Genomic DNA, 26,219 nt, shown 5'->3' with positions numbered 1-26,219 from the left:
GAATTGTTGTTACTGTATTAGTATTATTGACACTCGAAACAACCTCATTATCAGCTGACAACGAACCGGCACGCATATTTCTGAACGAAAAACCCAACACAAACCCAAGGCATAAACAAATACTTGCAGCATGGCTGTGGTATAAACAGAGGTCTTACTTCATCCCTACCACCTTAAAAGGTTAAGGAAACAATTCTCCTCTCCTGTAACTGCAAACTACACTCTGTGCTAGGGGAAGGGGCATCCCAGCTTCTTCCTCTTCTCCCCTCCATAAAGTTTATTTTAGCTTGGGGTATGCCTGGAGTCGCACCTCAGCTACTGTGAATTTGCAGGGCTCAACTGTCTTTAAATGAGCTATGCTGATTTACACTAACTGGGGATTTTGCCCTGTGAGCACAATTTACAAGGTCACTCTAATTCTGCTTGTTGTCTCACTTTCCCCCAGACCGTCACAAACTAAACTTCTGGGTCTGGTACTACTCAATAGTTTCATTAATGACTTGGATAATGGAGAGCAGAGTATGCTTATAAAATTTGAGCATGACACCAAGATGGGAGGGATTCTGAACACTTTGAAGGACAGGATTAGAATTTGAAACTACCTTGAAAAAAAAAATGGAGATTTGGTCTGAAATCCACACGATGAAATTCAATAAAGAAAACTGCAAAATACTTCACTTAGGGCTAGTCTACACTGGCAACGCTAAAGCTCTCAGCGCTCTAAAAAAACCCACCTCGATATGCCTGGGAACCACAATACACTGGCACCATACAGTGCTGAAACTTGCTGCGCTCAGGGGAGTGTTTTTTCACCCCCCTGAGCGAGAAAGTTGCAGCGCGGTAAATTGCCAGTGTAGACACGCCCTTAGGAAGAAAAGAAAAATCAAGTGCACAGCTACAAAATGTGGAATAATTGGGTAGGCAGTGATACTGCTGAAAAAGGATCTGGGGGGCACAGTGGATAACAACTTAAATATGAATCAACCACGTGCTGCAGTTGAGAAAAGGTGATTATCTCTGGGGTATATTAACAGGAATGTTGTACGTAAGAACAGCAGGTAATTGTCACATTCTCCTCAGCACTGGTGAGACCTGAGAAGGAATACTATGTCCAGTTTTAGAAGCCGCACCTTAAGGAAGATGAACAAATTGGAGAGAGTCCAGAGGAGAGCAACACAAAAGGATAAAAAAAGTTTAGAAAACATGACCTATGAGGGATGGATAAAAAAACTGGGCATGTTTAGTCTTGAAAAAAAGACGGGGGCAGAGGGGGAGACCTGATAATGGTCTTCAAATATGTTAAGGGCTATTATAAAGGGGATGGTGACCAGTTGTTCTCAGTGTCCACTGGATTCAGGACAAGTAGTAATGGGCTTAATCTGCAGCAAGGGAGATTTAGGTTAGAAAGTTTTTCCTAATATCTATCTATAAAGATACTTAAGCAATGGACTACACTTCCAGACTACACTACAGTTCTGCAGAAAAGGACCTAGGGGTGACAGTGGATGAGAAGCTGGATATGAGTCAGCAGTGTGCCCTTGTTGCCAAGAAGGCCAATGGCATTTTGGGATGTATAAGTAGGGGCATAGCGAGCAGATCGAGGGACGTGATCGTTCCCCTCTATTCGACATTGGTGAGGCCTCATCTGGAGTACTGTGTCCAGTTTTGGGCCCCACACTTCAAGAAGGATGTGGATAAATTGGAGAGAGTCCAGCGAAGGGCAACAAAAATGATTAGGGGACTGGAACACATGACTTATGAGGAGAGGCTGAGGGAGCTGGGATTGTTTAGCCTGCAGAAGAGAAGAATGAGGGGGGATTTGATAGCTGCTTTCAACTACCTGAAAGGGGGTTCCAAAGAGGATGGCTTTAGACTGTTCTCAATGGTAGCAGATGACAGAACGAGGAGTAATGGTCTCAAGTTGCAGTGGGGGAGGTTTAGATTGGATATTAGGAAAAACTTTTTCACTAAGAGGGTGGTGAAACACTGGAATGTGTTACCTAGGGAGGTGGTAGAATCTCCTTCCTTAGAGGTTTTTAAGGTCAGGCTTGACAAAGCCCTGGCTGGGATGATTTAACTGGGAATTGGTCCTGCTTTGAGCAGGGGGTTGGACTAGATGACCTTCTGGGGTCCCTTCCAACCCTGATATTCTATGATTCTATGATTCCAAGGGAGGTTGTAGAGATTTTTAAGAACAAGTTAGATAAACACTTGTCAGGATGGTCTAGGTTTACTTGGTCCTTCCTCAGCACAGGGGGCTGGACTAGTTACCTCTTGAGGTCCCGTCAAGCTCGACATATCTATGATTCTATAATCCCCTGATGGTAACCTAGGCAGGCCTATGTTTTTCACTCACCCGTAACAGGTGCCTGTGTTTTTGTCTAGTTTACCGAAGTAACTCCCCCCTTTTCTTGAGAGTGTCCCCTTTAAACTGCTAAAGTCCTTTAATCCTCTAGTTCCCATATATATTCCCATTTTGGCACTCTTAACGTCTGTCAGTTGGTTGAGGAAAAGTGTTCATCCTGAGCCATTCCTTTACCCTCCTCTTTGGTTTTCCTTATAGCCCCCTATTGAACTAAACCAATGGATCCATACTGGAGAGAGATGTTTGTAGAAGATTTTAATTTAGAGATGCTTCCTCAGTACTGGAGTACTGTCATGGATGGATATAAACTATGCAGGAAGGACAGGCAGGGCAGAAAAGGTGGGGGAGTTGCATTGTATGTAAGAGACCAGTAGGACTGCTCAGAGCTCCGCTGTGAAACTGCAGAAAAACCTGGAGAGTCTCTGGATAAGTTTAGAAGTGTGAGCATCAAGGGTGATGTCATGGTGGGAGTCTGCTATAGACCGCCGGACCAGGGGGATGAGGTGGACGAGGTTTTCTTCCGGCAACTAACAGAAGTTACTAGATCACAGGCCCTGGTTCTCATGGGAGACTTCAATCACCCTGATATCTGCTGGGAGAGCAATACAGCAGTGCACAGACAATCTAGGAAGTTTTTGGAAAGTGTAGGGGACAATTTCCTGGTGCAAGTGCTGGAGGAACCAACTAGGGGCAGAGCTCTTCTTGACCTACTGCTCACAAACTGGGAAGAATCAGTAAGGGAAGCAAAAGTGGAGGAGAACCTGGGAGGCAGTGACCATGAGATGGTCCAGTACAGGATCCTGACACAAGGAAGAAAGGAGAGCAGCAGCATACGGACCCTGGACTTCAGAAAAGCAGACTTTGACAACCTCAGGGAACTGATGGGCAGGATCCCCTGGGAGAACAACATGAGGGGGAAAGGAGTCCAGGAGAGCTGGCTGTATTTTAAAGAATCCTTATTGAGGTTACAGGGACAAACCATCCCGATGTGTAGAAAGAATAGTAAATACGGCAGGCGACCAGCTTGGCTTAAACTGTGAAATCCTTGCTGATCTTAAACACAAAAAAGAAGCTTACAAGAAGTGGAAGATTGGACAAATGACCAGGGAGGAGTATAAAAATATTGCTCAGGCATGCAGGAGTGAAATCAGGAAGGCCAAATCACACCTGGAGGTGCAGCTAGCAAGAGATGTTTAGAGTAACAAGAAGGGTTTCTTCAGGTATTTTAGCAACAAGAAGAAAGTCAAGGAAAGTGTGGGCCCCTTACTGAATGAGGGAGGCAACCTAGTGACAGAGGATATGGAAAAAGCTAATGTATTCAATGCTTTTTTTGCCTCTGTCTTCACGAACAAGGGCAGCTCCCAGACTACTGCACTGGGCAGCACAGCATGGGGAGGAGGTAACCAGCCCTCTGTGAGGAAAGAAGTGGTTAGGGACTATTTAGAAAAGCTGGACAAGCACAAGTCCATGGGGCTGGATGCGCTGCATCTGAGAGTGCTAAAGGAGTTAGCGGATGTGATTGCAGAACCATTGGCCATTATCTTTGAAAACTCATGGCGATCGGGGGAGGTCCTGGACAACTGGAAAAAGGCTAATGTAGGGCCCCCAACTTTAAAAAAAGGAGGAGGATCTGGGGAACTACAGGCCAGTCAGCCTCACCTCAGTCCCTGGAAAAATCATGGAGCAGATCCTCAAGGAATCAATTCTGAAGCACTAGAGAAGAAAGTGATCAGGAACAGTCAGCATGGATTCACCAAGGGCAAGTCATGCCTGACTAAGCTAATTGCCTTCTATGATGAGATAACTGGCTCTGTGGATGAGGGAAAAAGCAGTGGATGTGTTATTACTGGACTTTAGCAAAGCTTTTGACACTGTCTCCCACAGTATTCTTGGCAGCAAGTTAAAGTAGTATGGGCTGGATGGACGGACTATAAGGTGGATAGAAAGCTGGCTAGATTGTTGGGCTCAATGTGTAGTTGGCAGCTGGTATCAAGTGGAGGACCCCAAGTGTCGGTCCTGGGGCTGGTTTTGTTCAATACCTTCATTAATGATCTGGAGGATGGTGTGGATTGCACCCTCAGCAAGTTTGCAGATGACACTAAACTGGGAGGGGCGGTAGATACGCTGGAGGGTAGGGATAGGATACAGAGGGACCTAGACAAATTGGAGGATTGGGCCAAAAGAAATCTGATGAGGTTCAACAGAGACAAGTGCAGAGTCCTGCACTTAGGACAGAAGAATCCCATACACCGCTACAGACTATGGACCGAATGGCTAGGCATCAGTTCTGCAGAAAACGACCTAGGGGTTACACTGGACAAGAAGCTGGATATGAGTCAAGAGTGTGCCCTTGTTGCCAAGAAGGCCAATGGCATTTTGGGATGTATAAGTAGGGGCATTGTCCTTTGATCTGCTGGCGTGATCGTTCCCCCTCTATTAGACATTGGTGAGGCCTCATCTGGAGTACTGTGTCCAGTTTTGAGCCCCACACTACAAGAAGGATGTGGAACAATTGGAAAACGTCCAGCGGAGGGCAACAAAAATGATTAGGGGACTGGAACACACGACTTATGAGGAGAGGCTGAGGGAACTGGGATTGTTTAGTCTGCAGAAGAGAAGAATGAGGGGGGATTTGATAGCTGCTTTCAACTACCTGAAAGTGGGTTCCAAAGAGGATGGATCTAGACTGTTCTCAGTGGTAGCAGATGACAGAACGAGGAGTAATGGTCTCAAGTTGCAGTGGGGGAGGTTTAGGTTGGATATTAGGAAAAAAACTTTCACCAGGAGGGTGGTGAAGCACTGGAATGCGTTACCTAGGGAGGTGGTGGAATCTCCTTCCTTTTGAGGTTTTTAAGGTCAGGCTTGACAAAGCCCTGGCTGGGATGATTTAGTTGGGAATTGGTCCTGCTTTGAGCAGGGGGTTGGACTAGATGACCTCAGGAGGTCCCTTCCAACCCTGATTTCTATGATTCTAAGGGACAGTATTGTGATCATAGGATTTTGAAGATGTGCTCTGGAGGCCGGGGTTGGGAACACCACATGGCTGGGTGCAGAAGCTCACTACAGAAGCTCTCCAGTTTGTTTTAGTAAAGTTGTGTTCCTTTCTCATTCACTGGTTATTTAATGAACCCAAAGATCATTTCCTGGTATCAGAAGTGCTGAATGAGAAGGAAACCGCAGTCATTTTGAAGTTAACTCCTATGTTTGCAACTAAAAACAAAGACAAAGGGAAGCACCAGAGAACCATGTGGAGCATCAGGCATGGAGGCTTTTGCATGTATTTGGTGAGCACAGTAGTAGCTTGACTAGCTTAAGAAAGCAGGGTGGGGAAGCCAAAAATTGATGTGTTGCAACCTCCTTCCTGTCTGCAGTTGTCAGGCAATGGTGCAGAGAACTGCAAAAAATTCAGAGATTTGAATTATATTTAACTGTCATAGGGGCAGAGGAGAAAAATGATAAAGTGAAATCATGTATCTTTTTGCATGTTGCTGAGGAGAAAGCATTCAATATTTATAACAAGTTTAAGTTTGAAGAAGGTGGAAGCATGAAGTAAAGTAAAATACCGACTGACTAAATTTGAGGAACATTGCATGCCAAAAAGGAATGAAACCTTTGAGAGAGAAACATTTTTACATCCATGATAACACCAAAGACAACACTGATAACACCATAGAGCAATGTGTCACAGAATTAAGAAAACTCAGTAGAGCCTGTGACTTTAGTGAGCTGACAGTCTCTGGTCAGAGATAGAATCATTTGTGGCATTAAAGACAATGTGTTGAGAGAAACAGCTCCGTGAAGGAGACTTAACTTTAGAAAAAGCTCTCCAGATATGCAGGGCAGTAGAAACTGTGAAAGCACAAGCCAAAGAACTAAATTCACCAGAAAGGGTGAATCCATGTTCTAAGTACAAAAGAATATAGCCAGAATAGGTCAAATCAAAGAGTGGAACCAATCACTATGAAAACCACTGTGAGGGGGAAGACTGGGTACAGATGGATCACAGCATGGCCCCAAACAGTGTGTTTCCTTTGGGAAACTGTCATAAATGTGGGGAAAATAATCATTTTGCAAAATGCTGTAGATACCAAATGCAGAAAAGTCAAGTGCATACAGCTCCACAAAGGCCTTATGAGAAGGTCAGCACTGACTTCTTTACCTGGCAATCAAAGGATTATTTAATAGTCACAGATTATGATTCTCTGTATCCATAAATTTACACACTGCACAGTACTAATAGTAAGTCAGTGATAGCTGGCATGAAGGGAATCTTCTCTAGATGTGGCATTCCAGATGAAGTCTTTAGCAATAATGTGCCACAATTTTCCATTGTGGATTTTAGGCAATTTGCCATAGACTGGGATTTTCATCACAAAACATCAAATCCAAATTATCCCCAATCAAAAGGTCTTGTGGAAAGGTCTAGATGGACAGTAAAGAATCTTATGAAAAGACTTGACAGTGGGGTGATTTGTATAAAAAACATTACTGGTTCACTGAAGTACACCCCAGACAATGGCGTTTCTCCAGCTCAGCTGTAATGGGAAGAAGGATCAGATCTAATTTACCAATTACTGATAACTTGCTGAAATCTCATAACAATGAAACCATATGGAAAAAGAAAGAAAATCTGAAGTGGAAGCAGAATTATTTTGGCAAAGGGCCCGTGGTCTCCCATCTCTTAACCCAGGTGATGGGGTGTGCCTTTGTAATCACACCTCTAATACACAGGGTCAAAGAGTACTGTTAAAGAACAGCTGCATCCAAGATTTTATATAATCCAGACAGACCAGGGAAGACACATTTCAATGTAATCAAAGGGATTTACGAGTAATCCCAGAAAGTTCCAACACATGGACAGTAGATGTGGACTCCAGCATTTCCTATCTGACTGATCCTTTATTGTCAATGCATAAAGGAGAAACTATCAACGAACAAGAGAGCAACTCACACTCTAATGAAAGAGTAATACTGAGAAGATCAGGTTTCAGAGTAGCAGCCGTGTTAGTCTGTATCCGTAAAAAGAAAAGGAGGACTTGTGGTACCTTAGAGACTAACAAATCTATTAGAGCATAAGCTTTTGTGAGCTACAGCTCACTTCATCAGATGCGTACAGTGGAAAATATAGTGGGGAGATTTTATATTCACAGAGAACATGAAACAATGGGTGTTACAGACTGTAACAAGAGTGATCAGGAAAGGTGAATTATTACCAGCAGGAGAGCTTGTGGGGGGCGAGAGCCTTTTGTAGTGATAATCAAGGTGAGCCATTTCCAGCACTTTACAAGAACAGTAGGAGGGGAAATAGTTTTACTTCGTATAATGACCCGTCCACTCCCAGTCTTTATTCAAGCTTAAGTTAATTGTATCCAATTTGCAAATTAATTCCAATTCAGCAGCCTCTCCTTGGAGTCTGTTTTTGAAGTTTTTTTGTTGAAGAATTGCCACTTTTAGGTCTGTAATCGAGTGACCAAAGAGACTGAAGTGTTCTCCGACTGGTTTTTGAAGGTTATAATTCTTGACGTCTGATTTGTGTCTATTTATTCTTTTACGTAGAGACTGTCCAGTTTGACCAATGTACATGGCAGAGGGGCATTGCTGGCACATGATGGCATATATCACATTGGTAGATGCGCAGGTGAATGAGCCTCTGATAGTGTGGCTGATCAGTGCGGGAGATTAAACATCCTGAAAGACTCAGATGTGCTAATGTGCCTGGAGAAGGGGTAAGTGGGGAAAGTGAGTGTATCGCTCTACAGTGATATGATAGTAACCTCTCCTCTCAAGGTAGTTGATGGGTTTCTGGAAAGTTACTACATGGGTTGAGAATTTAATGCATGTGTTATGAGAGCTGTTAGCTGTCTGTATAAGATTGTGGTCTGGAGATGCTCCCTCATAAAGGGACAATATTATAAACATGGGAATTTGGAGATGTGCCCTGGAGGCGGAGGTTGGGAACACCACATGGCTGGGTGCAACAACTCACAACAGATGCTCTCCAATTTGTTTTATTAATGTTTTATTCCTTTCTCATTCACTGGTTTATTATCTAATGAACCCCAAGATCATTACACATATAGTGAACATCCCAATAACTGGGGGTAATCGTAAGTTAATACAGACCAGTTCCAATTCTGTTACAATCCCTGCCTCTCCTGACTTGCACTCAGAGAGCAGACATTTTCTATGTGAAATTTCATTTAATCAAAAACCCAATTTTTCATCAAAACACAGTTTCAACAGAACCACCTCTAATACTGATCCCTCAGTACATCAAGAATCAACTTTATTTGGAAACCTGGCATTCAACCCCATTCCTCCCCAACATACACATTCCAAAAAGAGTTGGCCAATTTACCTTACACAGACAAGCATCTTACAGATTTCAGAGTACAGTTAGTCCAGTTTTTGGTAGATCAATTATGTTCTGGTAGGGCCAGTTCTGGACTCTACTCACTGATACTTTAGTTCATAACTTGTTCCACCAACTTCAGTGGCACTGCTCATAGAATATGGGCAGTAGACTCTTGTCAGGGTTCCCTCTCCACTCTGAACTCTGGGGTACAGATGTGGGGACCCACATGGAAGACCCCCTAGGCTTATATTCCACCAGCTTAGGATAAAAACTTCCCCAAGGCACAAATTCCTTTCCTTGTCCTTGGATAGTATTGCTGCCACCACCAAGTGATTTAAACAAACATTTAGGGAGGGGCCACTTGGAGACCTATCCCCCCAAAAAAGATTCCCCGAAGCCCTTTCACCCCCTTTCCTGGGGAGCTTGAGAATAATATACCAACCAATAGGTTAACAAAGTGAGCACAGACCAAATCCCTGGTTTTTAGGACATTGAAAATCAGGTTCGTAAAAGAAGAATTTTATTAAAAAAAGTAAAAGAATCACACCTGCAAAATCAGGATGGAAGATAACTTTACAGGGTAAATAAAAAGATTTAAAATCCAGAGGATTTCCCTCTGAGTTGGCTTCCCAGTTACAAAACAGGAATAAAATGACCTCTTAGTACAGTAAAAATTCACAAGCTAAAACAAAAGATAATCTAATGCATTTCCTTGCTATTACTTACAATTTCTGTAATTTTAGGTGCATCATTTCAGTAGGAGCTGGGTTACCTGCTTGGTCTCTTTGTCCCGAGAGAGGGAACACACAAAAAGCACAAACAAGACATCCTCCCCCCTTCCTCTGGATTTGAAAGTATCTTCATTCCCCATTGATCCTTCTGGTCAGGTGCCAACTAGGTTAATTTACCTGTAGGGGTTAATCAGTTCAGTGATTCTATACCTCTGGCCAAGAGGGATTTTATATTACTGCATACATAAAGGTTGTTACCCTTCCCTTTATATTTATGACAACTCCGGCCTTCAAATACGTTCCATGACTGCACAGTCTAATTTTGGACAAAAAGTACTAAAGAAAACTAGTTACAGAAGAAGATATGACTTATTTAGATGGAGCCACTTTCTGCCATCCTTACACAGAGTAGCATGACTGAAACTAACAGAACCACTTGCAGAGTAAGGTACTTCTCAATGTAAGGGTGGAAGAATCTGGGTCTTGTTTTAAAAAAAAAGACTTGAGTCTTTCGCTGTTGCCCCTCCACCACCCACACAACATGGCTGGTACCAAAAGGCCTGTGAGATTTCCACTGAATAGCCTGGCCAGATGCCAAAGCCAAATTGTGGTTTTATAAGCTGTGGACCACTCCATGTTCTTTCTGCTGTATTGTAGAAAATAGATGCCAACACAGTAGGAATGAGAGGTTAAAAAAAGAAAACCTTTTCAGATCACTTACGAGTCCCTTAACCCTTCTTGTGTCTCCCACAGCCTTTGGATAAACAGATGCAGCTGGGCTATAAAGTGACATAAAAAGCCATATACAGGACTGGTAGATGTAAAATTATGCCCCAGGAAGATCTGCATATTAGATATTATATAACTGGAAACAAGAAAGTGTCCATCAACACAATGGTTGGGGAGATATCCTTACTCCAAAATCAGAGCTACTTCCACTGCACAGCTGTATGTGTTGGAGTCACATAACAAGGGTGGATGAATAAGAAGGTTACGCTAAAGTGTCCACAGGTGACTAGAAATGCTGTTATAATTTTTACTCCCATATCTCTACTTCCTGTAAATCTAACTGCCCTCTATCACTCAGGAGATAAGAGCTTGATTCACAAAGAAATCACTTGTCAAATCAAATTTACATTTATAAAATGTCCTTCATGCAGGCACCTCGAGGGCACTTTACAAAGTCAGTATAAAAACAAAGGCAATGCAACGTGAGCAAGCCAAGTCAAACAAACAAGGTAAGTTTTGCTGTGAAAGTGGACAATGATTTGATTCAATTCATTTTTGTCTGGGGCCTGTCATGCAGAGAATCTCAAAGTGCTTTGTGAAAAGAGATGAAACCCGATAACATTTGGAAGATATTTGGGAGCAGCAGATCTCAGCCGAAGAGCAATTCAAACACAGTTGGAGGAAGTGTTAGTCAAAGAAGCAGTGACTGTAAATAAAGAGAACAGAAAAAGGGAATATTCTTTAAAAGGACAGTGGGGTATGCCAGTAGGTTTGCAGATTAGAGCTGAATGAATCAGAACCACAGGCAAAATGATAGAGGGGCTGATCTGAAGAGAGAGAGAGAATTAATGGTTCAGAAAGAAGAAACTTCAAAATGTCACAGGTAGGAAAGTAGTTCCTAGCTACTGAAAAAAGCTGATCCAAGAGTCACCATACTGACTTGTAGATATATCTGCAAATAAAAATACTTGGTTCAGTTGACCTCATTTGCAGGGTAGTGTAATCCATTATTTGGACAACTGGCAGGTCTGAACAGAAATGTTTGTGAATCCTGAAAGTTTTAGCACGAGTGATGTTCCATCCAAAATTTCCAAACAGAACGTGTGTTGTTTGCTTTTTTGCTATTGTGACGGGGCAAGGCCAGATGGCTATATTAGCTCCAGGCTAAACAAATCCCTAGTACCAGGATAAGCGAAATGGCAGCTGCTCCAGGTCAATTAAGACACCTGGGGCCAATTAAGAACTTTCCAGAAGGCAGGGAGAATGCTAGGTTGATTGGGACACCTGAAGCCAATCAGGGACTGGCTGAAACTAGTTAAAAGCCTCCCAGCCAGTCAGGTGGGTGTGCATGTCAGGAGCTGTGGGAGGAAGTTGCGCCGTTGGAGAGGCTGAGTAGTACACACCATATCAGGCACAAGGAAGGAGGCCCTGAGGTAAGGGTGAAGTGGAGCTTGAGGAAGTGAGGGCTGCTGTGGGAGAAGTAGCCCAGGGAATTGTTATGTTTCTAAAAGGTCAGCTACCATAGCTGATACTATTAGGGTCCCTGGGCTGGAGCCCAGAATAGAGGGTGGGCCTGGGCTCCTCCCCGCCCACCTTTGCCCCCTGATCAATCACTGAAACTGGGAGATAACAGAGACTGTGCAAGGAAGGATAATTTGTCCTCTCCTCCCTCGCTGGCTTATGATGAAAATGGCTCAGTAGACTGTGACCCTTGTCTCTAGAGAGAGAAGGGTTATGTGGAGGGTCACAGTGAGCCTCTGAGGCTAGTGAAATCCGCCAGGAAACATGGGACCCACGGAGGCAAGGACAGAGCTTTGTCACACTATTGATTATTCTCCTGTTTGAAAAGATTCAGTTATCCAAGCAGGGAGGATAAGCAATAAATGAATAGCCAATTATCAAAGACCCCCTCCAAGGAGCTAGTCATCTGAAAATTATTGATCCAAATTTTCTGGTGAATATTTATGAATGCATTATGAAGATTATGAGAATCAGTTGGTTAGTGATTAGTTAACTAACAAGATGGGGGTAGATAGGTGACAAACATTCTTCACAATGAATAGTTTGACCAACTCCAGTTGAGAGAGGGAGAAGAGAGAGAGAGAATAGATCCGAGATAAAGTTGACAGAGTCCGTGAAGAATTTTGAAAACCAGAGGAGAATTGAAGCTCTCCATCTACACTGCAATGAGAGGTGCGACTGCAGCTCAGACAGGCAAATCCATGCTTGATTTAATCTAGCTAAGGAAGCTTAAAATAGCAGTAACGAGGCAGTGATAGAGACCTCAGTGCAGGCTAGCAACATGAGTATACACCCAGGATTCCACAGCCTGTGCTGAAGCCTGGCCAGCTCCATCTTCACTGCCATTTTTAACGGAGCTAGCTACACTAAAGCTAGTACAGATATGCCTACCCCATCTGGAATCATGCTCTATTGCAATGCAGGTACACCTTAACAGAAGTATTTTATCCTGTATCATAGTCAAATACCCTAAAGTGCTCTGCAAAGGAACACAGTCCCAAAGTTCTAGTGTATGTGATGAAACTGATGATAAAAGCCACTTAGAAGTGGAACTGGAGACAGCAGACTGGCACTGTGAGTATAAGAGGTACATTAGCAGTTCAACAGCCAAACTGCTTCTGGAAGCCAAATAAAGCCAACTGCAAAACAAACTATAACAACTTTATTCTTTTCCTACTTCATGTTTTAAGTTTGCGTTGGTTCCACCAGTGCATTACAGAAGTTTGACTGAGGATAGGTAAGTAGTGGAAATGAAAGCTGTTGTGTTCCTTTAAGAATGTTTTCAGTATGTGCCATATAAAGCAGTGGTTGCTATGGTAATTATTATTGGTTAATTAGGTTTGATGAAGCATTCTGAAGCATCATTAGTTATTAAACTAAAAATAGCTGTTTGCCAGAAGGTTGTTTTCTTTAATAAAATAGTCTCCAAAGTCTCATTTACCCCTTCCCCTTGCAGCTCACCTGGGGTTTGGTTACTTCAGTGTAAGATATTATTCAACATGCTCTTTTAAAATCACTTATAATAACTCAAATTAATTAATGGTGGGGTTGTGATGTGCTGGACTGTTCGCTCTGGAGGCTGAACTCCTCTGCTTTGGCTAGAACAGGAACTTTTGGCTATGCAAGCTTCCCATCCCCATCTGATCAATGGACTTTGAAAGGCACGCATCAGCACTCAAAAGGCCAAAATCACTCTCCATGCTCTTTCGGCTTCTCAGGGGATGCTGCCAAGTACTAACAACTGTAGCATTTACTTTTTAACGTATGGACATGTCTCCACCAGGAACTGAATGGAGACCACCAACTTGTTTTGCAAAGGCCACTGAGCCACTGCCATAACTTTTAGTTAATACAGACTGACTCAGGCTTGATTTACACACTTGACATAGGAGGAAAGGCTCCATAGACCATTATTAATCCCCTGCATCATCCAGGCCACAGTTATACTACATGTTCTATTGGTACTCAGGTAAGGGATTGTTATTTTACACCCATAATTGGTCTAGATGCCTCAACGAGTTTATAAAGTAAGTGATGGACTTGAGAGACGAGTGAGCATATAACATACCTGAGAGGGGCAGTTGGGAGAGAAAAAAAAGGACCCTGGTTACAGATAAAAGACTTAGACTGCAAGCTCTTTGGGGCAGGAACAGTCTTTGTGGTGTGTTTGTACAGAGTCAAGCACGATAGGGTCCTGTTCCATGACCAGAGCTCTTGGGCACTAAGAAATACAAATCAATAATAAGAAGATTGGGAGGTTTGATTCCGAGTCAGCTCAGTTTAAGCAAACACATGTCCTCATGGTTCATATGAGGTCCTTTGTTGGATTGTTAAGTGTAAGCACCATTAGTTTTTGCAGGTATTACCTCTTGGAGTTTTAACTTCTGGAAATGACAATTTGGTGCAAAATTTTCAAAAGAGCTCAGGGCCAGATTTTCAGGAGCTCAGCCCCTGTTGTCCAGATTTTTCAAAAGGAAAGTTTTCAACAGGTAAGTTGTGGATTTCCAGAAATACGAGTGTTCGTAGTGTGTATATAAGTATCAGAGGGGTAGCCGTGTTAGTCTGTATCTAAAAACAATTTAGAAAACAAAACATTCCCCCCCAGAACAATACACTTACATAAAGTCAGTTGTCATGGTTTTAGATCAAAACAAAAATTCAAAAATGCTTGTTTTAATCACAACAAGAGGTGTAATATTCTATTATGAAAACATGGCTATTTCCCTCTTGAGCTCTTCCATTGAGTCCATTAGACATGCAGAAAATTAAACGTTAGAGAAAATTGTTCATGGATAACTCGAAACATGCCATTTAGCAAAGCAGCTGTCCACTTAAGGCAGGGCATTTGCAATACACTGCCCATACATTAGGTCGGGAAGACAAATCATGTCCTATCAGCCACAAAGTGACAGCAAGTGACAACCTGAGTGATGCATTGAGGCAGGCAAACTAAAATATAACCCTCATGGTGCCACTGAGCATCCCTAAATGCCAAGCCATTTTCAGCAAATCACCGCTAACTCATTTTGAGCTAGTCTAGTATTTAGGCATAACCTTAGCAAACGTGCATATTTCTGGAGTTTTGATAAGTCTGTCTTTTCATAAAAATGCTAAAGTGACCAGACATCAAGGACTGTCTGGGACACTGGAAGGCTTGGGGCTGCTCCCTGCACCCCAGGTAAATGAGGACCGATATGAATACTTCCTTGGAACAGGGTTGCCTGCCCCTCCCCCAAGTTCCCCTTCAAGACAAGGGGTGACTCTGCAGTGCTCCCACCCCATCTTCCTTTTCCTCAGGGGTCCTTATGCAAACCCCACACAATCTCTCTCATGCAATCACAGCCATACTTGAAGGCTGATTTCTTTATTTACAAAGTTCCAAAGCAAACAAATCAAATCTTCCACAAAGCCTTAAGCTGGTCACAGCCCATTCTCCACGAGGAACTGTCTCAGCTGGGTCCCAATCCTGGTCCTCGTCCCGATTCCCTGCCCCTTCCTCCTTCAGGGACCACTGGAGGGGACCTCCTCTCCCCGCAGCTGCTTCGCTCTTACTGACCTCCCTCTGACCCTTTATAGCCCAGGTGCGGTCCCAACTGTAACGCTCCTTTTTTTTCAGAAATTGCTTTCCATGGCTGCGTGACATCTCAGTCTATCTAAACATCTGTCTCTCCACCCATCCAGGCATACATACACACACACACCCCGCTCATCACTAGATGTTTGGGAACCACTGATCTACATGTATTTGAACAAACTAACTGCCAAGAATGTGAATGATAATTGGGAATTGATTAAAAACTTTTCTTGATGTCCCACCATTGAGGAAGAAGGTGCTAATGTCCAAAAAACAATCTGGTTTGGAGGGGAACTGAAGGCAGCTATAAAATAATATAATAATTGGAAGAAAGGGGAAGTTGATAGAAATGAAAATAAATCAGAAGCTTTACAAAATGGATAAGGGAAGCAAAGGAATCCAAGGAGAAATGTATGGCCAGCATAGTTAAGGACAATAAAAAAAGAGACTTAAGTATTTTAGGAACAACAACAAAAAAAATCCTAACAATGGTATTAGCCCATTACTAGATGGAAGTGGTAGAATTATCAACAATTATGCAGAAAAGTCAGAAGTATATCTATCCTGTATTTTGAGAAAAACGGATGATGTAGTCATCTTATTATAACACTCTTTGCATTCCACTAGTATCTCAGGAGGATGTTAAACAGCATCTACTAAAGTTAGACATTTTTAAATCAGCAGGTCTGAATAACATACATCCAAGACTTTTAAAAGAGCTGGCTAAGGAGCTTGGACAGCTAGTGTTCAAATTTTCAATGAAACACTTTAGAAGTTCCAGAATACTGGACAAAAGCTATTGTTGTGCCAATATTTAAAAGGGGTAAAGAGAATGACCTGAGTAATTATAGGCCTGTCAGTCTGACATCAATCCTGGGCAAGACAATGGAGCAGCTGATATGGGACTTGACTTGGTACCACATTACCTTTTGATTAAAAATTAGAATATAAAATTAACAGGGCACTCACTAAATGGATTACAAGATGGTTAACAGATACCTCTCAAAATGTAATTCTAAATGGAAATTGATCATTGAGTGGTTGTGTTTTTAACAGGATCTCAGATTTTTTTTCACCCTATGCTGTTTATCAGTAATTATGTTTTCTTCCAGCTCATTAGTAAAAATGTAAGTCTCCAGATGAGACACAAATTGGGGGAGTAGTAAATAATGAGAGGTCACTGATACAGAGCAATCTAGATCACTTGGGAAGCTGGGGGCAAGCAAACAATGTGTTTTAATATGGCTAAATGTAAACATATACATCTGGGAACAAAGACTGTAGGCCCCACTTACAGGATGGGGGACTCCATCCTGTGAAGCGGTGACTGAAGAAAATTTGGTGGATAATCAACTGAACATGAACTTGCAGTGCAACACTGTCATCAAAAAGGCTAATGCAATCAGATGCATAAAAAGGGGAATCTCAGGTAGGAGTAGAGAGGTTATATTACCTCTGTATTTGGCACTGGTGCAACCAGTGCTAGAATTTTATGTCCAGTTCTGGAACCTACAATTGAAGGATGTTGATAAATTGGAGAGGGTTCAAAGAAGAGCCACAAGAATGACTGAAGGATTAGAAACCATGCCTTATAGTGATAGACTCAAGGAACTCAACCTATTTAGCTTAACAAAGAGAAGGCTAAGGGGTGGTGTAAGGGAATGGACTCACCCCTGCAGCACCTCCTGCTGGTCTTGGTTGGGAATTAGCTCACCAGGCTCTGGAGCACCCTCTGCAGGCCAATGATCCACCTTACTGCTGGCTCTGCATCCCTCCTGGACCCAGTGCCCCTTGCCTCCTGGATAGCTGCTCCCTGGCAATACACCCAGTGTCTCTCAGGGTCCCCCCACCCACTATCCCCACCTTGCCTCAGTGTAAGTCTACTGCCAGTCACCAACTAGCCCCTTGTATCAGGGGCAGACTGCAGTGTAAAAGCCACTAATCACTGGCAAGGAGGGGTTTGGAGTTGCTGCCTCGGCCTACCTGTGGGCTGGCCCCTTTGCAACCCCAGTACCTGCCTGGCCTTCTACTAGGCCACAGTCTGGGATTTCCCCAGCCCTGCTCCAATCTAGGTACTCTCTGCTCCCTACAGCTAGGTCCCTCCCTCTCCAAAGGCGAGAGAGTGTTTCAGCTCCTGGCTCGCTGCCTACTTATAAGGCCAGCTGAGCCCTAATTGGGGTGTGGCCCCAGCTGAGCTTACTTCCCTACTCGGCCTGGGCTGCTTACCCAGCCCCAGCCCTCTCCTGGGCTGTTCTAAGCCCTTCAGAGGAGGAGCAGGTGTCTACCCTGCTACAGGTGGCTTGATGACAGTCTATATGTACCTACATGGGGAACAAATATTTGATAGTTGGTTACTAGCCTAGGAGAAGAAGAACTACACAATCCTATGGCTGGAAGTTAAAGCTAGACAAATTCACACTGGAAATAAGGCATACATTTTTATTGTGAAAGTAATTAACCATTGGAACAATTTACCAAGTGTTGTTGTGGTGCATTCTCCATTACTGGCTATTTTTAAATCAAGATTGGATTATTCATTTATTTATTTTTAGACTATCTGCTCTAGGAATTATTTTGGGGAAGTTCTATGACCTCTGGTATACAGGAGGTCAGACTAGATGATCACAGTGGTCCCTTCTGGCTTTGGAATCTATGACTATAGGAGGGAGAAGGATTCTCTAGGTTGGTATAAGGGGGATATAACTAGGAACAATGGGATGCATTTAAGGAAAAGAAAATTTAGGTTGAACATCAGGAGAAACCTCCTAAAAGTGTGGTATACACAAGTAGTCTCTAAGATAAAAGTTAGAGCTGGTTGGGAAATGATTTTTTCTTTTTACTTTTGGACAAAAGTTCACAAATGGAACATTTTTGTCCAAATCCACCAAAAAATTATTTGGAAATATTGATGCTCATGGTGGCTCATGGAAGTTGTACTTGTGGTGCCTCATGCTTCTCTTCTCCTTTATAAACCAGGCTCCCTGGCGAACCTGCACCTCCCATGATGCACCAGGGTCTCTCCTGCCGAGCCACCTTGGAGTATCATGGTAGTCCCTGGCCACGGTATAGCATGGGAAATGCAGTCTTGCTGGGCACATGTTCCAAAGAGGAGAACTGGGACATGAGGGACCTGAACTACAGCACCCATGAGGTGGTGTTGTAGCATTTCCAAATAGAAATTTTCCAGTTTTCAGGCAAAAAATTTTGGTTTCAGGTTTTGTTTGTTTGTTTGCTTTTTGGGGCTTTATGAATGAAAAGTCAATTTTTTTTCCCAGGCAGTTTTTGTGAAGAATTTTGTTTAGTCAAAAACCCAATTTTCATTTGATAACCAGTTTTGGTGGAAATTTTTTCCAGGAGTCCTGATAATGGAATATATTTTAAAGGAAGTGCTCGAAGCCTCATTGCCTTACTTTTTAACGTTAAAATGGACAAAGCAGTGGAGACGGAAAATTTTCAGAAGTGACCTCCAATTTTGGATGCTTCAATTTTAGGGTGCCCTAATACTTCAACAGCAGCCTGATTCAGAGGTGCTGGGCATTCAGAGCACCCATTTTCTTAAGCTGGGGTTGCAAGTGCTCAGTAAAAACAGTCCTAGGGGTCTAAAGTTGAGCACTCAAATATTGAGCCAACCAAAATCGGAGACCACTTTTGAACACTTGACCCAGAGTTTGCATAGTATGTATAAATCAGGGAGAATAACCCAGCATTGGTAAGGGATGGGCTACAAAACCTAAGAATAATTTCCTATCTCTAACATCTATGATTATATGAAGGTGCTTCCCTATTTCAGAGACACTTAGCAGAGATCTTTGGTTAATACTGTAACTTCTATTAAAAGTAATTAATTTTCCATGTGCCTTTAAAAGGAAGGCAACGTATATTAAATGTAATCACGTTGGCCTTTGTCTTGAACAGTAATTGTGCAGCTACTATGTCGGCTGATTTAATTGGGGTTGGTCCTGCTTTGAGCAGGGGGTTGGACTAGATGACCTCCTAAGGTCCCTTCCAACCCTAATCTTCTATGATTCTATGATCAGATCAGCTTCTGAATAAAAGATAGGTGAAGTATCCCATCTTGGGACAGACCCAGCCTTGTAAATCTGAAATTTGGGAGTGGGATGATTGCATGCAGAAGAGAAAGCCGCACAGCTGTTTCAGGTACATATATACAGTAATGTGAGTGTTGAGGGAGAAGAACCCTATATCTGAGCAGGTGGCAGCCTTCCACCTTATCCTGTTTGCTTTTGGCTGCCTCATATACTTATTTACAGTTACTTCAGTCACTGGGCAAGAGATGATGGCATGCAGAGAAGAACCATCACTTTTTCTGCCACTCAGCGCAGGCTGACACAGGATCAGGTCCTATGTCAGTAGCATTGACAAATTTAACTAGTTATGTTTTAAAGTAAGGAGAAAAGCTACTAAATGTGCTAGCTTTGAAAACCCTATCAATAAAGATATATAGGGAAAAAAATAGGGATGTGAATTTTCCCTTTTGAGCTCTGCCAAAATGTGCTGGCCTAGAAGAAGTTTTAGGGGGGACAGAATGGAAAAGGGATTGATATTCATGTGAAAAATAGATGGCCCACCTTAAATAGGGAGTTTTGCATGCCTGTAACCATGTAAAAATGTGTGAACTATGGTGATAATGTGTCATCCCGTACAACGAACAAAAGATTTAGCCATCAGATTGCCAATGGGAGCTGCTGGAAGCGACGCAGGCCAAGGGATGTACTGGCCGCCACTTCCAGCAGTTCCCATTGGCCTGGAACAGCGAACCGCGGCCACTGGGATCTGCGATCGGCCGAACCTGCAGACATGGCAGGTAAACAAACCGGCCCGGCCTCCAGGGGCTTTCCCTGCACAAGCGGCAGAACAAGTTTGGGAACCACTGATGTAGATGGTTATTTACAGCCACTATCAAACACTGACTGCTATGCCGTTTCAGCTTCGGTATTAGCTAAAATATAGTATAACAAAAACAGAATTAGCTGACCTATATTTCAACTTTCTGACAATTTTTTGTTTTTCATTGCTCAGATGACAGTTCTAATTAGGAGGAGGTTGTCAAAAGTGGATGAGGGATAATTATGTTTGTGTGATGGACAGCAATCAATCTTTTCTTCCACTATTTGTTGCTGTTCTTTGTCCATCAAATATATGTGTGTCCTGACAATTACCCGCAGAACACACTGCACTTCCTTCCCCACTGCAACTGCCAAGTCTCATGACCTCTATCCAGACAACAGTGTTTGATGCAGTTCTATAGAATAACCGCAAGAGCCTGCCCAGAGCAGAGATTACAAAGGCTTTTTCCCTCCATGCATAATAGATCAGGTGCAATATTGTGTGTGTGTGCTCCTCTGAAATATCAAGTCATGGCCATTGCTAGAGGCAGGAAACTGGACTTGTCTAACCAGATCTGCTATAGAATGGAAGAGGAAAGCAACAGCAAAGCAATAGTGAGCTAGCATTTGCCTTAGGTCCTTTATACTTTTCAAGAAATAAAAAGGCTGCTATGAAGGGCATTCCATACCGGGTGAGAGTCTCCTGAAATAATGAACGTGCCATCTGTGAAATAGTGATAATGTAACGCGGTTACTTACTTTGCCTGCCTTGCCATAGCATTTGAGTGCTCCAAAACCTTTAATGTATTTCACTTCACAACACTTCTGTGTGGTAAGGAGGTACTATTACCCCAACTTTACAGACAGGGAACTAGAATAGACTAAATGACTGGACTCAGGTCACACTTGAAGTACAGGCAGAAATGAGAACTCAGCCCAGGTTTACTGAATCTCCACACTTAACCACAAGACCTTTGCTTCTAACAGGGCCTGTTTCTGATTTCCTTTACACAAATATTAATTCAGGCATAACTCAGATGAAGTCAGTGTAAAAATACAGTGTAAAAGTATGTGTGCAAGCTGAATCAAACCCTTTTAGAGACTTAGGGCTCTGCTGGTCACTCTTTGCCCACAGTCCTATTTAAAGTGTAGTATGATCTGAAAAGGAAACCTGCTAAAATGTCTCCTTATCCTTCACTACATATGTGTCCACTGTGTGCCCTTGAATCACACCTGCTTACTTGAGAGACAAAAACAAGCGTATAGCACTGTTAATGCTGTACAGCCAGCATAGCTGCAGAAGAGCATGCAGGATTCTCTTCTTTGCTCATCCGCTTCAAACTTGTCTGTTGAGTTGTGATTATAGAACTGTGGTGTTTTGAAAACTGTGTTAAAATTACAAGTGACCACTTTAAGTTTGAAGGGGTTTCCTGGTGCTGATCGCAGGCTACGAGACTCTGTGGGAAAGCGTGCAAGCTGGATATTCAGCAGACTCACCCTGCATAAAGAGCCAGCCTGGAGCTATGCCTCTCTGCCTTAGGTAAGAGCGGCAAAGAGTCCTGTGACACCTTAGACTAACAGACGTATTGGAGCATCAGCTTTCGTGGGTGAATACCCACTTCGTCAGATGCATGTAGGTAGCAGCCTGCTTGTGCGCGCTCTCTCTCTCTCTCTGCATTTGGTTGTTGGGTGTTAGAGTTCTGGATAAGTGGTGTTCCACTGCAACCTTTCAGGGAGAATATTCATCTTTTGTTATAACTGTGTGTGTGTATATGCCATGAACCTAACAAGAACCTTTGTCAGTGATGCTATAAAGCACAAACAGAACACAGCTTGGGTTTCATACCCCGGGAAGAGTTTGCATTGTCCGCAGTTAGAAAATCATCTTTTGACTTGTAAAAGTGAGAAAATGTGATATGGAAATTATTGAAGGATAACTAAGGAACTCCATGATATCATTAGTCTTTTTGCGCAGTACAACTGTGCTTCAAAGTGTGTTTCTACTCTGAAATGAAACTGGGAAAGTGGCACCTTCTTATTCAACAGATTGGCTCCCTGCATGTAGTCAAAGTCACATTTGCTGGTTTTAATCTCAAAAATGTTCCAAAGAGGCTGTATCTAGACCAGGGGTGGGCAAACTTTTTAGCCCGAGGGCCACATCGGGTTTCCAAAATTGTATGGAGGGCCGGTTAGGGGAGGCTGTGCCTCCCCAAACAGCCAGGCGTGGCCCAGCCCCTGACCCCTAACCGACCCCCCCTGCTTCTTGCCCCCTGACAGCTCCCCCCCCCGGATTCCTGCCCCATCCACCACCCCTTGCTCCCTGTCCCCTGACCGCCCCTGGACCCCCCACCCCGACTTCCCCCCACCAACCCATCCAACCCCTCCTCTCATTCCTGACTGCCCCCCTGTTCCCCACCCTCTGACCGCCCCAACCCCTATCCACACCCCTGGTCCCTGAACAGCCCCTCAAACTCCTCTGCCCTCTATCCAACCCCCCAGCTCCCTGCCCCCTTACTGCACCACCACGCAGCACAGAGCACTGGGGCAGGCCGGGCTCTGCAGCTGCGCTGCCCCAGGAGCTCACGGCCCCCCGCCCAGAGCATTGCGATGGCGGCGCAGTGAGCTGAGGCTGCGCGGGAGGGGGAACAGTGGGGGAAGAGCCGGGGGCTCGCCTCCCAGGCCATGAGCTTAGGAGCCGAGCCAGAGGGTCCCACGGGCTGTAGTTTGCCCACCTCTGATCTAGACTGTTCCCAGTGGTAGCAGATGACAGAACAAGGAGCAATGGCCTCAAGTTGCAATGGGGAAGGTTTAGGATGGATATTAGGAAAAGCTTTTTCACTAGGAGGGTGGTGAAGCACTGGAATGCGTTACCTAGGGAGGTGGTGGAATCTCCTTTCTTAGAGGTTTTTAAGGTCAGGCTTGACAAAGCCCTGGCTGGGATGATTTAGTTGGGGATTGGCCCTGCTTTGAGCAGGGGGTTGGACTAGATGACCTCCTGAGGCCCCTTCCAATCCTGATATTCTATGAAATAAGTTTTTATTGCATTTTTACTCCTGTTTACTCTGCAGTTCCAACACAGCTGAGAAAAGCGAGCTCAATTCTAGCCCTTTTTAAGCATCATGGATAGAATGTTTATCTAACTTCCAATGGCAGGAATAATTTTCCCACTCAATTACACCAGTCACTGATGGAAGCATCTGAAGAAAATCAGATTGCATGGGTGTCAATAAGGATATAAGTTGGCTTGAAGAATCCATATATAATATTGGTAAAAATCCAAAAGTTTGACTTTCAGATTCCAGGTTGATTCTGCATGGCTGGCCACCCAGAAATCTAGCGATCTCTTCATCACACTGTAAAACTTTTAGTACATACAGCTTACCTGCACATAAAATGGAATATATTTACTCAGACCTGCTGGTAGCAAAATAGCAACTCTGTTCTGTTACCCAGCGCCCACTGCTCCTGCCATTTTACGACATTACATTTTTCTTTTTGCAATGGCCCTGAAAGTCACAATTAAGATAACTAAAGAAATATTTTAAAAAAAGGAAAAAAAAATCCCCCAACTTTTTTTCTGGGAACTAGTCAGTTCCATTTGGAAATCACTAAAAAAATGTATTCCAACAATGTCATTTTTAGAGTCTGTTTTCATAACAGATCTATACCCTTAGGGCTTGTCTATATAACAAGTTACTGTGCTTGTCCTGCAGTAACATCCCGTGTGCTATGTCCCAGAGTGTGGCTTGGCATACTAAGCTTTCAAGTAGTAGTAGATCAAGATGCACTCCAGAATTGTAGCAGTGTCCAAATGGGATGTTACCACAGGTCAAGCTGATCCACTGTAGATTCACACCGTACCATCCCATGCAGTAACTTGCCATATAGACAACCCCTAAATAAAAATACTGACTGAGATTCTCAGCTGATCGGCAGCTGCTTTGCACCATAGCAGTCTGTAAACATGGAAGATACAGGCCTCTAAATATTGTCCCTATCTAGGGGAATTCTTGAATGGCATAAAATTGATGTAGCCCTCTGATGTACCATCCCCTTCCTAGCCTTGAGTATATAGACATGCAGACCATGGAAAAGGGAGCATGGCTGGGGCATCTCTATGCCACACCAACACCCAGTTGCTGGAATGGCCCGTAGGGACCATTGGTAGTTGACATAAATTAGAGAAGCCCTGAGGCTGGGGACCAGCCTAGTTGAAAAACTCTAGAATTGTTGGTGAGATGCAAAGGTGGCTTAAGGCCACAACTGCACTCCCACCCATCCAGAGCTGGGCTGGGCACAGCTCAAATGCAACCCAAGATCTGGATCACTGCTTGCCAGGTCACCTCAGGAGTTTTATTTACAGTGGTCAAATGTTCTCTTTAAAAGCCTATTTGGTTTTTATTCTTTTTCTTTTTCTTTTCATAAGTCACAATTAAGAACCCACCAGACGGAGAATGGGAAAGGAACACAGAGGCGAGTGGAAATATACTAGACACGACCCACAAGAGACTACAGCACAGCAGCTGGATTAAAACTTTATCTCAGAAAGTTAGACAAAGACAAATGTTTTCCTTTGTGAAACCTGTGGGTGTTTTGCTATTCGCCACAGTGGATGTTTCAGTGTGACGAGCCATGAAAACTCAGCGCAATACAAAAGTACCAAGAGTGCTGCGGGAAAAAGTTGACTCAGTTCTTTGCCTGACAGAATATGTCAGAGACATAATACAGGTTTAGATTTCTTCTGCTCCTTTGTTGGAAGAGAAAAAACACTGAGCAAGGCCTGATTCTGATCTCACACTGTGGCTAGCCAGAAGTAATTCCACTGAGGTTTATGGAGTTACTCTGGTATAAAACAAGTATGGGATCACAAGCACACCCAGATAACTACTGTGGACTAAATCCTGCTTGGTTTACTCAAAAGGGTAGGTTCATTTCTTTCAGTGGGACTACTCACGTGAGCAAGGTAAACAGGAATTGGATCCTTCCGAGCAAATTAAAAGAATATGGAGGTTAAACTTGGGAGATGCTGAGCATCTGCAATTCCCACTGACATCAGTGAACATAAGAATGGCCATCCTGGGTCAAACCAATGGTCCAGCTAACCCAGTATCCTGTCTTTCAACAGTGGCCAATGCCAGGTACTTCAGAGGGAATGAACAGAACAGAGCAATTATCGAGTGATCCATCCCCTGTCATCCAATCCCAGCTGCTGGCAGTGGAAGTTGCAGGAACTCAGTACATCTCAGGATCAAACCTATTGCATTGATCTTGATGTATATACGTTAACATATAATGAGCAAGATCCTTAGCTGGTGTAAATCAGCATCACGCTCCAAAATGGAGCTATGCTGATTTATACTGACTGAGGATCAGGCCCCGTATGTACACACAATATGAGCAATCTACATTGCTGCTTTACAATACCAGTTCAATCAGACTTTAGAGACACAAAATCCTGCTTGTCCTCCTCACACAAAACTCTGTGGATATCAGAGAGTCTCTCTGCATGAGCAAAGCAGCTTTTGGTCCTCCAGAGAATATACAGATCAGTGCCCAAGCAGTAATGATACATAACTGCTGATCTCATGGGAAAGCATTGCTGATGAGCCTCTGAAAAGGAACATTATATGCTTTTGAACATGCTGGGGAGCTATTATTGAGGGCTGACAGACAATGTTTAAGAGCTTCGTGTCATTAAAAAAAATGGAGAATAATCTGGTGTATTGGGTTTGTCAATAGGGTTTCAGTCATTGGGTGAAAAATTATTCCTTAATCTTTAAAAATCAAGCCAATACTATTACAATAAATTGATTCTGCCCATTGGCTGATTTTTACAGGAAGTCAAGCAGCGTTTATGTATAAACACTAGGAAAGGTGCCAGGTGAAAAGGGGCTCTGTTTAATTAAAACGGGATGATATATTGTTTAGGACTTGGGCAGTAACCCAAAGCCTGATGAAATCGATGGTGACATGCCCATTGACTTCTACAGGCTTTAGATCAAGCCCTTGGGCTCTGTTCTGATGGTCTCAGTTCACCGTCTATTGGAACACAAGTGAAATAAAGTGTTCCTCATGTTCATGTGATGATTCTCTTTAA

At 43.3% G+C, this 26,219-nt stretch overlaps 1 protein-coding gene across 2 annotated transcripts in view; it reads right to left on the bottom strand.

The window, feature by feature from the left end:
* Window positions 1-26,219, bottom strand: part of ADCY8 (adenylate cyclase 8) — a 185,384-nt gene that overhangs the window by 129,393 nt on the left and 29,772 nt on the right. The window lies entirely within an intron of this gene.

The sequence above is a fragment of the Lepidochelys kempii genome, chromosome 2 (assembly GCF_965140285.1).
Source record: "Lepidochelys kempii isolate rLepKem1 chromosome 2, rLepKem1.hap1, whole genome shotgun sequence".
Classification (NCBI taxonomy): Eukaryota; Metazoa; Chordata; order Testudines; family Cheloniidae; genus Lepidochelys; species Lepidochelys kempii.
Note: the sequence above shows the minus strand (reverse complement) of the source record. Positions and strands in the feature narration are given on the sequence as shown.